This window comes from Palaemon carinicauda, chromosome 5 (assembly GCF_036898095.1).
Source record: "Palaemon carinicauda isolate YSFRI2023 chromosome 5, ASM3689809v2, whole genome shotgun sequence".
Lineage (NCBI taxonomy): Eukaryota > Metazoa > Arthropoda > Malacostraca > Decapoda > Palaemonidae > Palaemon > Palaemon carinicauda.
In genome coordinates, this window is record NC_090729.1 from 158,075,730 (window position 1) to 158,091,653 (window position 15,924).

Below are 15,924 nucleotides of genomic sequence, written 5' to 3' on the forward strand. Positions count from 1 at the left end.
CAGATGGCTGTGTCTTTGATGATGAGCCACAAAAGAGAAGAAGAGGAAGAAAGAAAAGGCCAGTCATTTCTTTATATTCATCGCAAACTAACAGCATAACCTCTGCCCTCAACTGACTATACTAGTTGTGCAAGTGAACTAAGGCAGCTACCCCATTTGTTGAACATCCATCACAGGGCCTAGACTAAATGTAACGGGTTCTATGGGTTATATCTTACAGGCAGTGGGCGGTGAAGTTAGTTTGCATCTTACTTACGCCTGCTTGTAGCACCTGCGACACAGAGAATTTCTTTTGAACGCCAAGGACATACCTATCCCCCTAACAACAACCTCTGGGTGAACCCTTCTCAGTCTAAAGACTAAGACTGACTGTTAGCCTTTCACTGCCTAGACTAAGCAGTTTTTCCTTCTGGAACTATAACAAAAACTTGGAAATCAGGGGTACAGTGGCTGCTCCAGGTGGGGAAAGACCCCTCATATATGGAATCCATTTTCCCCATTAACCTCTTTGCTACGATGATGATGTTATACATAAAAAAAACATGCCTGGTGATACAGATAGCGACATCCGGATACGTCATTATTACATCGTGGATCGGAGTTTTAAGGCTAGCTGGTGCTGGCAATACAGCTTTGGAGTCGTCATAATCTGCATCTAAGGTATCTTCCAACTTATGGCTCACACCTGGTTGGGCTAGAGATAGGCCAAGATTATCACCTTGTATCCTAGCAAGAGACCGAGGCCTAGGAGGAGGATTCTGGACTAAGGGATCCAACAAGGTAGCCAATGCCTCCTGATTACTCCTCTGAAGAACAGGATCATTCATAATTTTGGATGCCCAGTTCTTAGGGAGGGAACTCGTCTTCTGTCCTTGGGGCTTAGAGGTGAAGGAACCTAAGACACTAGTAGCCTCTTTACGAGGAGCCTCCATAGGCCGCTAAATCTGTGGGGGTTTAATTAGTAGCAGCAACTAGCTCTGGGGGACAAAACAGTGGAGACAGTATGAACTATCTCAACAGGCGACAGTTTATACTTGTCAACAAACGAGACCTCTCCTGACGATCTCGAGCCCTGCTCGTACTATGGTGAAGGGCATCTCCTAGAGGCGACGTAACCTGCCCTTGCTACCTTCGCATCTTAAGGGGACCGTCCGCCATGTCCGCCATTTTTTTTTCTAATGATCCAAATTACACAATTTCTATATATGTTTGAGACATATATAATACCTTCATCATATAAAAATTTCAAGTCATTTGATCAAAAACTTTTGGATTTATTAGCAAAAATTATGATTTAAAAAAAAATATTTAGGTACATTTTTCCCCACTACTATAATACCAATTGTATTGAAACTTATACCACAAAAACTACTCTAACAACCGAACAATTCTGTCAGACAGAATTTTGATTTTCCTTTCTGTTTTTTTTTAATGATTTTTTTTCCTCATCTAGACGGAAAATAATCGTGAAAAAAAAATGTAAAAAGAAATCAAAATTTTGTCTGACAGAATTGTGGGATTTTTATTCTTCTTTTCAACGATATCTTTTTCTCTAATATCGAACAACAAATAAGTGAGAAAAATGTACCTAAGTGGGAATAAGTATGTTTTTGAGTTATGAGCTCCCAAAGATTTGCAGCAAACTTTCGCTTCTTTTCTAAAATAAATCAAGATAATATTATTATGATAACTTTTATTGTTTATTCCTACATAAATGCACCCTAAACGAGGTATTTGAACCCTCAGTTTACTATTCATATGTTATGAGTTGCCAGCGATCTCAAATTGTTGCCAGTGTTTTAGTTAGCAGCTTTCAGCTTTGTACTCTTATCCATGTTTCCCTCTTTCTTGGTTCTTTTTTCTTGTTCTCCACTTACTTTTTGTTCTTTCTATCACCTTATGTAACATTGGCATTGCTATAAAATTCCAGAGGACGTTGTGAAAGCACAATCAACATACGAACTTCAAGTAAATAAACACATGCATTATAATTTCTATATGTTTTTGGAAACTTTGCTGATGTTTTCGTAGCTGGTAATTTTCATTCACCTACCCTCTACTAATGCCTTTCATTTCTGCCAGAGGTACGAGATTTCGAAACGAGAGAGAGAGAGAGAGAGAGAGAGAGAGAGAGAGAGAGAGAGAGAGAGAGAGAGAGAGAGAGAGAGAGTTGAACATTGTTATTATAGTATTTGTATAAATGGGAGTTTTAAATAATTCGAGAGAGAGAGAGAGAGAGAGAGAGAGAGAGAGAGAGAGAGAATTAAAGTATTTGTATAAATGGCAGTGGTAAATAATGAGAGAGAGAGAGAGAGAGAGAGAGAGAGAGAGAGAATTAAAGTATTTGTATAAATGGCAGTGGTAAATAATGAGAGAGAGAGAGAGAGAGAGAGAGAGAGAGAGAGAACTGCGCATCTGTCAAACTCAGTCATACAGACGACGCCATAAGGATGACGTCATCATTTAAAGACCGTATATCTTCATTGTTTGGAAAAATGATTGACTATTTGTTCTTTCTATAACCTTAGGTAACATTGGCCTTGCTATAATGTTCCCGAGGGCGTTGTGGAAACACAATGTACATACAAACTTCAAGTAAACAAACGCATGCATTATAAATTCTATACAACTTTGGAAACTTTGGCTTCTGTTATTGTAGGAGTAGATTTCGTTCATCTGCACTCTACCAATGCCTTCCATTTCTGCCAGACGTACGATAGCTCGAAACATAAGTGAAAAATCGCTATAGATATGCAAAATTAACACACAAAGACGATTTTGTCAAACTCAGTCCAGTCATGCAGACGACACAGTAAGGATGATGTCATCATTTAAAAACCTCTATATCTTCGTTATTTGTAAAAATAATTGGCTGAAACTTCTGGGGAGTATGTATGACATGTTTACGCATACATAGAAGCAATAAAACAATTTTCAATTTCAGAAAGTTATGTCAATACCCCATGGCGGACGGTCCTCTTAATCACCTCAATTGGGACAATTCCTAATTGTTCCCACAATGTAACAGGCATTATGTAGCCAGCCTTCGTATCCAGATATTGCTGATACCTAGATACGTGAGCTGGTGACTTGAGAGTGGGAGAAGGCGCTGGGGCCGTCGAGTGCAGGAGATAGGCGAGGAACTGGGATATGAACTGTGGCAGTAACACTACTATGCCTACGATACGAGGGTTCCAACAGCATCAGTGTGTTAATGGGTTCGTTTGATAAAAGTTGTGATCATGCTGTCATAGAACTAGTCGTAGCCTCCATGACTGCTTTCACCAGTTTCTGAGGCCAAGGCAATTCCCTCGCAAAAGAGGGTGCAGCCCATTGGGCTTGTGACAGAGGTGCATGTGCTAGTTAACCCCTACCCCAGTGAATGATTTGCAAATCATGCAAAAGAAGCTACAGCGTTATCTGCCAAAGGAGATATAGCTGAAGCCCTCGCAGGAGCAGTAAAACTTGTAAACCGATAGCGAGAGGTGGTCCCACTAATCCTATGCTGCACACACTGATGGGTGCACAAACGGTTGTACATCTACTACTGTGTTGTGTACAGTGAAGTATGAGACCGAGCTACACCTGGTGGTGCATGAACACTCTCAAGATCTCTCTCCGAGGGTTTGTGAAGAGCCTATGACTCATGTTCGTCCTCACGTGAAAGAGCACGCACAGATAGTAACGTGTGAGGCAAGACTGTTTTAAAAGAAAGCGCTTGCATACGTTACAGCACACCTAATCAAACTGGTAGAATTCCCGAATAAGCACTCCTCTGGTGCTCTAGCCCAGAAGGGTGCACACGACGGAGACTCGTGAAACCTTAAAGCCATTATGGAAGCCTCTTTTGGCTTCGGAAGCCATCAGGCATAATCTATTGAAGGCTCCAGAGAGCTAGTGCGTGGAAGTGACGAGTCACTCAAACACTTATAAGCAACTCGAGGAGTAGACTAATCAACCGAGGATGATTTCTCCCATGAGCAAGAGCATTCACCGTAGGGCCCCGAAGGATTGGTAAGGATTGTGTGGAACCTCTGGCCGAGTGAATTCAGCAACCGCACTTATCCAGGGGTTTGCACACTAGCCTAAACCTCAGGAGACAGCTAGCACGCAGAACCTCAGTTGAAAAACAAACTGCAGAAGAGGTTTCCGCTAGAGGCATGAGACCTGTTGGAACGGACTTCCTTCCAATGGTTCGGGACAAAGAATTGCTAAGAACAACCCATGCAGAGGCAGATGTGCACTCCTGCTGTACCCCTAGCATCAACACCCACAAAAGCCTTTCCTTATTGAGGGAACCCAAAGGCCTCAAAAAAGGCAACAACTGAAGCACGTCATCAAGACAGACTCCCTTTCAGAGGAAGCCAATACTGCTGCTCTAGGGGAAGCAACAGTGTCTTCTAGATCAGAAGGTTGTCTGAGGGTTATACAGTCATCCCTCTCATCCGATCAACCTAAGAAGAAAGCTGAATGAGAAGAAACAGGTGAAAGGGTACTAGCCACAGGAGAAAGAAGTAGGGACTTCTTTGACATCAAGAATGAACCAAAGGCAAATAATTACTTTAAGACTCCTTCTTGCATCTATTGGATTGTTCCCACTGGGAGGACAGCAACTACCGACACTCAGTGCAAGGATAAGCCTCTGTCCAGGAGTGTCATCTGCACAAAGACACACTGACAATTCTGTACAGGAAAATACAGCACAAAAACAATTCTAACCATGACAATTTACCAAGAAGACAATTCAGCCCAAGGAAGCAAATGAAATGGCAATTTAAGAATAGAGACAACTAAATCAGATTTTGAGTTTAAAGAATTTATTGATAAACAAAAATAAAAATAAAAGATTTACTGAAACAGCTTACTGAAATAAGAACATATACCGTATATTCTCATGTAGAGAATGACCCCATGTAAAGGGCAAACACTAAAATTTCCTTTAAAAAAAAAAAAATTTATCATAAAATTTGTAATGAGTGAATGGCAATTTCAAGGCCAGCCTAATATTTAAGTAAAACATTAATAATAGCATTATTACATAATCAATACTTGGTAAGATATCTGTTGCTGTCAAAGCTGTGTAAATGCGTTCGTTTGTTTGTTATGATCGGAGATGGAACATAAACAAGGCAATGGTTTCAGTTTTAGATGGCGTGTTTAGCAAAAGCATGATATAAAACCTCAATATAATGTATTTTGGATTTCTAAGTATAACGCAAAAGCATTTCAATTAATTTAGACAGAACGGAGTACGGTGCACTATTGATTGATTTGAAGCTTTCTGGGATCCTGACATCGAAGGTCATTGGCGCCGATATCATTTATCATAAATAAAAGAGTATTTAATTAAAATCATAAAAGCAAATATATCTTTATTAAAGTTCAATAACTTTCAGAAGACCTGCTTCTGAAATAAATCTAAAAATTCTGATAGCATTGTATGACATCATGTCCAAGAATTTTGGCAAGGATGAACCTGCCATTCTCGCCTTGAGCTTCAAACAGATCTATTTCTTTCTGTTCTATAAGTGGGGCAATACAAACAGATCTATTTCTTTCTGTTCTATAAGTGGGGCAATACAAACAGATCTATTTCTTTCTGTTTATAAGTGGGGCATTCAGTCAACAAATGCCTCAATGTCAAGGGTATCAAACAGTCGTCGCAATATGGTAGGTGTTGGCCAGCCAGCAGAAACTCATATGTCACCTGACTGTGACTAATGCAGAGATGACAAAGCAGTCTCCCACTTTCAAGGCATCATGTTAAATCTCTATTTCTCTCATGTTACTTTCAGTTAAACTATGCCAACACTGTTGCCAATCATTATAAATAAAACTCTTAATTGTAGGTAAAAAACCATTACATAGAATGGGATACCATCTTGGTACCAAGTCGGCTGCAGCATTCTTTACCAGTACCTCTGCCTCTTCATTTCGAGACACACCCACGTGTCGGAACCAATCAAAATCGAACTTTTATACCTTCCAAGCTAATAATTAAATGCCACACTAAAATCTTTAAAACTAAAGGGTTACTGGAATTAAAAGCTTCTAAAGCTTGTTGAACACTTCTCGCATCACGAAAAATTATAAAATTGCCCTCCTCTTTTAAAGCTATTTTCTCAACAGCGGTTAGTATACCACATAGTTCGGCAGTATATATGGAAGATATTAGAGGAAAAAAACTACTATATACTCAAAATCCAACACCAGCATCAGATTTGAAGCCATCAATATAAATAAAAGTCAATTCCTTATGTTCCTTGACATGTTCCATAAAAAGAGACCCTTTAATTCAGTCATGTTCTTTTTTATACCAATATATTTAAAAAAAAGATATCTCTATTAATTTCAATGGAGGGGTTGGTGATATCCTAAATGAAACAACACTATTTCTTACTATATCAAGACTTTATTAATTGTTTTACTTGAATATCATAAGGTTGAGGAGATTTTGGGTGTAACTACATCTACAATGCCTTACAAAGTTTGCAGTCTGATAGGCTAAAGAATTTGGAAATCTTTGTAACCTAAACCAATACCGAATAGAAAACTTTCGGTAAAGGCCTAAAGGTAATTCTCCAGCATCAACAAGGAGGCTTGGGATAGGCGAAATTCTAACCGTTCCTGTGGACAATCTAATACCTGCATGATGTATAGAACCTAATATCTTTAATCGGCTTGGGGTGGCTGAGAAGTATATTTCACATCCATAATTAATTTTTGAATAAATAGAGGCCTTGTATAATTTTAAAATAGTTTTGCAGTCTGCAACCAAATGATGTACTGTATGGGACAATACTTTTAGAAGATTCAGAGCCTCCAGACATTGAGCTTTTAGTGCCTTTAAGTGAGGAACCCATGTAAGCCTACAATCAAATACCAATCCTAAAAATCTAGCTTCACTTACTTATGGGATCCGTTGACTTTTGATGTACTGTACATATCTGGGTCTGGATGTGCTCCCCGGATACGACAGAAATGGATAATAACAGTTTTGCTTGTTGTGAACTTAAACCCCTTTATATCAGCCCAATTAATAATTTTGTCAATTGAGAGTTGTAATTTTCTCTCAACCATTGCCATTCTAGCTCAAGTGAATGATATTGAGAGATCATCTACAAATAATGTTGAGAGAATATCTTGGAGAATGACAGAGCATATCCCATTAATGGCTAGAGCAAATATGGTTACACTTAGCACACTAGCCTGGGGAACTACTTCCTGACATTTCCTCTCTGATAGAGATTCCCCCACTCTTACTTGAAAATATCTATGTGAAATAAATGATTAAATGAACAATGATAGCTCTCCTCATAACCCCAAATTATGAATGGTTTCAAGTATACCATATCTCCAGGCAGTATCGTATGCCTTTTCAAGGTGAAGAAAAAAAAAAAACCTTACATGGTACTTTTTGGAAGCAAAGACTTCACAAATAAAAGACAAGTCAGTCATATCAACACGATCAGTCATTGAGTGCATTTTTATAAATCCGCACTGGATAGGTGATAAAATACCCTTCTTTTCCCGGTACCACAATAGTCTTGAATTTACCATCTTCTCCATGATCTTACGTAAACAAAATGTCAATGTAATCGGTCAATAGTTTGCTGCATAAAACTTATCCTTACCAGGTTTTGAAAAGGCTAAAATAATGACTACCGTATATTTCCGCGTATTCCAAAATTCAACCATTAAAAATGGGGGGTCGTCTAATACAACCGTTATAAAAATCACACCTTGAATTCTATGCCTGGTTTATTAGTAGGCAAGCCTAGGTTGAGGTACGATAACCACCGATACACATGCAATGGTTTATGTTAATATATAAATGTATAATGAAAGTAATGAAACAATTTTTACCGTATATATTATTGACATATCTACAAAAATGGCATAAATGATAAATTCGAGGAACAATTCCAACTTTTAACCATACGACCACAGCTGAGAAAATGTAAACATCGAGTATTGGTTGCGTTGTTGGCAACTTTTTCTCTCGCTAACCTTTCAGTAATTTTAATGCTAGTGTTAATTACGATAGTAATAACATATAGGATATCATATTATTTATTTGTTTAAAAATTATTATTTTTAGTTGTAAATAACAATTTTGGATTACAAACGGTACAATCTTTATTTCTCAATAAAGATTACGGTACATTACAGTATTGCATTTTAAACCTAAAAATTTGTAAAACTTTATTTCCAATTGATATTAAACATCAAACCTGCGATATGTATAAATCTAACACTACTAAACCCCCTCACAGTTATCACTGTCTGTTTCGAAAAGCTGTTCGAACATATCACGAGATTTATCATATACGCCATCATCATAAGGATTCCAGTCCGGTTCCGGTGAGTCGACTTTGGCTTCGTCGTCACATTCGTACAATAAATCGTCTTCACTGCCATCCATGGCATTTGAGATCCGTATTTTAAAAATTATTTTATTACACTTTCCACCTTTACATTATCCTATGCTTTTATAACAAACTCGCAAAGAACATCAAAGAACATAAAAGAAGAAGAAGGAACGGGCATTTCGTACGTGATGTGAGCAGCTGATGAGCGTAAACAAAGCAATGCAGGCTAGGTGACGTGTGTTTTCGGAAAACAATAAAGGATTTGTTTTGTTATTTCATTTATTTTTAATTTATAAGAATACAGTAAGTAATATCATCATCTTTACATAACCTATATTTCATAAGATATCTGGTGTTGCAAAAGATAGCCTAGGCTATACACAGATGGTTTTATGATTGAGCAGTCGTCTTATACTACCGATATGAGATAAATTCATAAAATTTGCTCAAGTTTTGTACCTCGTCTTATATGAAGGTCGCCTTATACACGGAAATATACGGTAGTTCTCAAACACTTGGATAACTATGATCACGCCATACTCTGTTAATAATGCTTAAAATAAATAACTTGGTATTAACAGGTACATGTTTAATTATTGCCTATGGAATTCCATCAGGACCAGGAGTAGTATTATTAGAAGTAGCAAGCGCAGAATCAAATTCTCTTTCAGTAAAAGGAGAATTGTATGACTTCCCTTCCTGTTGCAAAATTTAAAATTTTCTTTTCTTCAATGCTCCTATACTAGTGACCAGGAGCTGCTTCACACTTACAAGATACATTCAAGAAATGATCAGTCAGGGCATTACCAACCTCAGCAGCTACATTCACATACTGACTATTCACCTTCAACACTGATGGTGGGCTGGGGGTGAATTTGCCTGGTATCTTTTTTAGTTTCCTCCATACAGAAGGTGGTGGTGCTCTACTGATAATGGAGGAAACCATAGACACCAAAGACTGTCGACTAGCTTCTTTCATGGCACGATGGAACTGCTCTACATTTCTTGTATATAATTAAATTCTCCTCAGTACAGCGTCTGGGCAATTGTGTTAAGAGATCATTCAGTAAATTTATGACATCATCAACACTTTCAAACTGTTCTGCACTCACTTCGATTTCACTTAGCTCACGAAATTTAACCAACTCCATATTGTCAAGATTCCACTGGGGCAATCTTTTTAAAGGGGGACCATTGTTGGTGTTTATAATGATTGATGCATGATCACTAGTATGCCAATAATCTAATGTCCTCCAACTGAAATTGCGAAGGCAGTTAGAGCTTGCTTTTGAAAGGTCAATGAATGACAGGGTACATGTCTGAATATGCAAGTGCGTGGGCTCTCCTGTATTAAGGAGTTCGACATCCTCATTTTAAACAATTGATGATATAATATTGCCCCTGGCGTTTGCTAAATCATCGCCCCATATAGGATGTCTATCATTCAAATCTCCAAGAAAAAGAAAAGGTTGAGGGAGTTATTGAATCACCTCTACTAAATTATCATACAACATGTTTTCATTTGGAGGAAAGTACAGAGAGCAAATATTTCATTTTCTCCCTATATCAATCTGCACAACCAATGCCAGCAGAGGTGTACAAATAGATATTAAAGATATTAGGGGATTATCTCAACTAACGCACATGATACTTCCGCCACGGCTACCCACACAATGATCATATGATGTCCTATAACTAATATATTTGCGAGGACAAGGAGTATTATCACCAAGTTTGCTCTCCTTTAGCATATAATTATGGGAGAATGCTCATGAATTTGGAGATAAAAGTTTTTCATATTTGGCCTTTGAACCCTAACAATTCCATTGCAAAATGTAGGAAAAAACTATGGTTAATTTTAAGGAAGCCCCTTTGGATGAATTCTTCCCATTAGCAATTTTTGATCTAACATTATTCCCCAGTGGTTTTATTAGAGGGTCTTGATAGATTGGGTTTTGCATTTGTGATTTTCTTTTTGTCCTTTTGATCTAATTCTGGACCTCAACTTGAATTTCTGATTTATTTAAGTTGTCTTCTGGTTGATCAGAAAGATCAACAGATAAGACATTATATTTATTTGACGTCACAACTGACGTTTCTTATGGAAGGGGCGATCGAGATGGAGATCTCTCTTTCCCCATTTATAGGTGGTGAGCTTCCAGGTTTTTAACCCTTCCCACTACAGGTGCACCTGGTAACTTGGTTTCAAGTGGAACATCCATCAAATCAGGCAAGCATATGGCCTGAGAGAGGTTAGTACTATTGTTGGTAATGGGGGACGAAGGTTGTACAGAAATGGGGAATGCCTCTGTTTTTATACACCGTGGCAAAGCCTCAGAAGGAAAGATGCTTATCTCGTCATACAGCATGTTATTATTAGATGACATTTTATTCTAAAAGTTGTACATGGGAAATTTTCATATTCCATTTTGCTTTTTTATATATATTTCATCATAGTATAGAAACCACTTTCAATGAAAGCCATGTTTCTTATAGAAGTTTTACGTTTTTCCAAAATGCAGATGTGCAGATAGTAGGCTATAAAATTCCCCATCTTTCCAGTTTTAAATGATAAAAATTGTTTAATATTCACAAAAGTAGTATATTTTCTCCAAAAATTTCAAGATTTGATAAAACAAGCTTAATTTTTTTTTTTTTTTTTTTTTTTTGAAATTGCTTGATTCCACATTAGCATGTATAGGTGTTAAGTATTAGTATTCAGTTTATAGGCAATTCAATTTTCTATCTTTCCATGTTTGAATAATGAGAACTTGACAATATTTAAAACTAGTATAGTAATTTTTCTCTGAACATTTAAGTTCGCCAGAAATCGGACAAGAATTTGATTTTTAGAAATTTATTAAATAAAGATGAGTTTTCTATAGCATTGCTTTTACCAGTAAATAAACCTCATCACTAGATACCATAAAGACATTTCTTTATATTTCAGAGTTGTTTATTTACATGTGGTGAACCCCTTCCCTGAAATACAGAAATGTCCTCTCCAAACCAATTCATACTGGTACAAAAATCTCTCTCTCTTTCATTCTTAGTAAGCGTCAGTAGTGTAATCTGTGTCATTTTCACCCTTCCTTCTCTTTGGCATTCCTATCTTGTCCTGAGCCTTTAACATTCAATCCCGTATTCAAGTAGATGTTGCTTGGACCATTTCCTAGAGTCTAGGAAATGGTCCGAGCAACATCTACTTGAATACAGTGAAGAGTATTCACATGGAGAATGACTCCCCTGCGGAGGGCTGAGCCGCTTCACTAAGGGAAGTGGTGGAGGCATGCAGGCTAAGGGTTATTCTGCATCAAAGAGGGAGAGATCGTAAAAAAAGGTTCTCGCCCTCGAGGAAAAACTCCACATATGCTCTCTCCCAAACAGCAACACTAACCTGTGAAAATTAAAAAAAAAAAAATAAAAGAACAAAGACCAGTCATAAAAGGTTGAGCGGTGGAGAGAGACGAACGTCTACTCTTCACCGAGCCAAAAGTAAGTGATGATAGAACACTTGTGTGTGTGTGTGTGTGAACAGGGTAGCCGGTACTAACCACCTACCCCACTGTTAGTTACACATAGCTACAGTGTTATGACTAGTCTTCCAGCTTCGCTGAAAGTATATCCCTAATACAAAGACAAAGGGTCTGTATTTAGTGTTGGAATAAATCAAGGGATTTTGATGAAAGAAAAATCTATTTCTGGGGAGAGACCTGTGACACCCGGTGAAAAGGGTCCTTCTTTACACTTTTCTAATATAAATCTTCCAAATATACTAGAGAAAGATAAAAGCATGGAATGCAGATGTTACTATTATCGCGCGATCACCTTGTGGGCGTCGTGTATTTAACAAGGGCGTGTGAAAACCACTATTCACAGGCTGTCTTCCATTTAGATAATCCCTTCATCAAAGGGGATGGCTGTGGCAGGCCCTAGAGAATACAGTTGGGTTACCCCACCGACACCTAATACTCGCGCTCTCCAGGTCATCCTTCTGCAAGAACATATGGCTTGGCAAGGAAAGGGTGGGTCCGTACAAAAATAACCGGGAAGGGTTTCACCGGGCGTCACAGGTCTCTCCCCAGATATAGATTTTTCCTTCGTCAAAATCCCTTTTCTGGGTCGATCTGTGACGGCCGGTGAAAATGTACCAGAGAATGCCTTCCAAGCCCAATAAAGTAATAACATAATGCGGAGAATACAATCACCATGAACGACAATAATATAATATAATAATGTAAGAAACGTCCAATTACCAACTAGCCAAATGACTTAGGGAGCGTAAGGCTAAATAACTAAGACGACAAGGAATCAACTGAGTGTCGAATCGCAAAAGGCATCAAACCTTACATGTCTAAGCATATCTAAACCTTAAAGGAACGGTAACTACAATAACAGTTAAACCATAGGAATTAAACATGGCAAATATCATAGGGCTAACGAACTACCCAGGAGATGGGCGACGTGGTGTGAGTGGCGGGTAGGAGGGAGAAAAGAGATGGAAGAAAGTAAGAAGCAGAGATTAATGGAGAGGGAAAAGGCTCCCCGCTGCCATCGTCGGGTATTTAAGGGCCTGTAAGATCTTTAGATAGTGGCGTTTGACAACCATAGGGGATTTCCAACCCGTATACTTTTTAAAAAACATCAAAGTCCCTGTTCTGGAAGTAATTGATGGAGGTATCTACTGTCCGTCTATCATGAGCCAGGGGAAATGATTCCGGATTAGTATGTTTAAAGAAGTAGAGGATTTGTTGCCTGATACCGTGAATGGAAATAGTACCTCCTTGTTCCCCGATAACCAAGGGGCCAGACGAGCAGGTAGCAGTTCTAGCTAAAAAAGGACTTGAGAGTAGTGGCTGAACACAGAGAAAAGATCCTGGGGAAGAAGAATAATCTTCCGAGGGGAGCACCTATTTTGCGGATCCTCATTTCTTAGCTAGGAAAGCATTGTCTGGAGAAAGGAGTTCTTCGGCTGAAGGGAGGAAATCTATGATTTCCGGGTTCGTGAGAGAGCTGCTAGTTCTGATATTCCAAAACCTGAGGCCAAAGCCATTAGCAATAAAGTCTTCCCAAGAAGAGTGATAAGAGCAGGATTCATTGTCCGTGTCCGGCGCAAGTTTTGAGGACACCGTTCATAGACCAGAGTCCTTTTGTGGCCGAAACGAAAGTCAAAGCCAAGCACATGTTTTTGGGATAGATGAGAAATAGGAATCAGCTAGGTTACTGTTAAACCCAACTAGGAAGATCTTCTTCAAAGCTGACTTGATGGTGGGTAAAGTGCTAACTGTTAGGCCTTTGCCAAATAAGAACCTCAAAAAAGAGATGTCTATATTTGGACACATACGAGTATGGGCTGAACTCTTAGGGAATCTGCTAGTTGTTAACGGCCGAATCATATTGGCGAATTGTCGAGTCCCTTTTGTCTGATTCGATGAAGAGATCGATTTCCGGTTCAATGTTCGCGTCTCTACGAGCTGCAAACTTCCTGTAGTCCACAAAGTCAGAGTTTTGGCTATCCTTGAGCAATCTGACACAGTGAGTTTGGATTACTTGAGTCAGTTTGGGGAACAGAATCTGGAAGGGACAGAGTTTCAACTCGAGGAGGAGAGGAAACCAACTGTTCTTGGCCAGTGAGGTGGTACTAAAGCCGCTGTCCCCCGGAAGGAGCGTAGTTTTGTGTAAAAGTCCCATTAGAAGATTCACTGGGGGAAATAGGTAAACCTTCTTCTAATGGTTTCTGAGTATCCACCGGAATGAAATTATGTCTAGAGACCATTCAGACTCCAGTGGTTTCGTCCTGGCTAGTGAGTCTGCTCTCACATTCTGGACTCCCGCAAGGTGAGTTACTGACAGGATCCAGTTCTTTTCTGTTGGCCAGGCGAAGATAGTGACCAGGATCCGATTCAGGTTGGGTGACTTGGATCCTCCCCTGTTGACGCAGTGTACTACGTCTGTGCTGTCTGACACTACTCAGATGTGGCTCGACCTCGGAGGAGAGCGTCTCTTCAGGGTCAAGAACACTGCCATGGCTTCGAGAACATTAATATGGGTCTGTTTCATGGCAGGTGGCCAAGACCCCTGAAACATCTGATGTTCGGAGTAATCCCCCCATCCACTTATAGGCGCGGCTGTATAGAATGTCACTTGTGGAGGTGGGAATTGTAAAGGAACCGATTTGGAGAGGTTCTCCGGTTCGGACCATGGGCGTAGTCTCATTTTCAAGACAGAGGGGAACTTCGAGACCTTGTCTCTTAAAGGTACTGTAGCTCTCTTTCTCCAAACTCGATTGATGTCTTTGAATTTTTTTTATTGAAGTGAATTGGAGAAGACCGATAATACTTTCTAAGGTTCTTCTGGACATCTGTTTGTGTTTGAGAAAATTCTTGATCTTGGAAGCTATTCACCTTACCTTTTTGGAAGGGTGAGACAACGTGTGCTTTGAAAGGTCCCACTGAATGTCTAACCATTCTAAGTGGCCTGATGGTTGCAGGCGAGACTTTTGGAGATTGACCCGAAATCACAGGTTGTCGAGAAATCGAAGTACTTCCTTCGTAGCTCTGTTGCCTTCTATGGCCGACCGGGCCCAAATGAGCCAACCGTCCAGATAAGCCATGATCTGTATCTCTTGGTTCCTGAGTTGTTCTAACACTGTCTCTCCCAGTTTCGTGAATATCCTGGGATCAATGTTGAGGCTGAAAGGCATGTCTTGAACGCCAAGGCTTTCCTGCCTAGGCGGAAACCCAGATAAGAAGAGAAGTTTCGAGCTATAGGCACATGATAATAGTCGTCAGTAAGAACGACAGAGGTGGTGACGGCCCCACGGGTAAGTAAGGTCCGTACCTGAGAGATAGTCAACATCTGGAACTTGTCGCAGAGAATGTAAGAGTTTAGCTTTGACAAGTACCGGTCCACTCTCAATGCCGACAAGCCTTTCTTCGGAAATGTGAACAGGCGGCCTTGGAACTTCGGTGATCGGTCGCGTTTGATTGCTTTCTTCTTGAGTAACACTGTGGTGTACTCTTTCAGGATGGGAGTGGATTTCTGGGAGAAGGTCACTGGTGGAGGAGGAGGACCTTGTGGCCATTTCCACCTCAAACCTTTAGAGATTATGCTATGAGCCCACAGACCGAAGGTCCAATGGTCTTGAAAGTGGTAAAGTCTCTCCCCTACCGGGACCACCTCGTTGTGAGGGAGTGAACCTAGGTCCTTTCCTTCCCCGAGCCCCCTTTTTCCTAGGTTCGCCTTGATGGCGGAACTGTCTTCTACTCCTGTTTCTTCCTCTCTGGTGTCCACGAAAGGAACCTGAGGGTTCGGAGCTAGGGCTGTATGCAGTCGAGGGCATCCAAACGGGGTTGGGCTGTGTACCTGGGGAATCAGTGAGGTATCCCACCTGATGAGGGGGGATCCGGATGCATAGGCGTCGAATCAGAGGAAGACTGTGATGTTGAGTGGGTAACTGACTATTGATGGCAGTGACCCCGACTCGTTTTGTAGAGGGCAACTCTCTGCTTCTTCTTGAAGAAAGCTTGCTTTTGGTCTTCGACCTTCTTTC

At 39.8% G+C, this 15,924-nt stretch overlaps 1 protein-coding gene across 1 annotated transcript in view; it reads right to left on the minus strand.

Annotated features, from left to right (window-relative positions):
• AGO3 (Argonaute 3) overlaps positions 1-15,924 on the minus strand; it is a 431,904-nt gene that overhangs the window by 301,484 nt on the left and 114,496 nt on the right. The window lies entirely within an intron of this gene.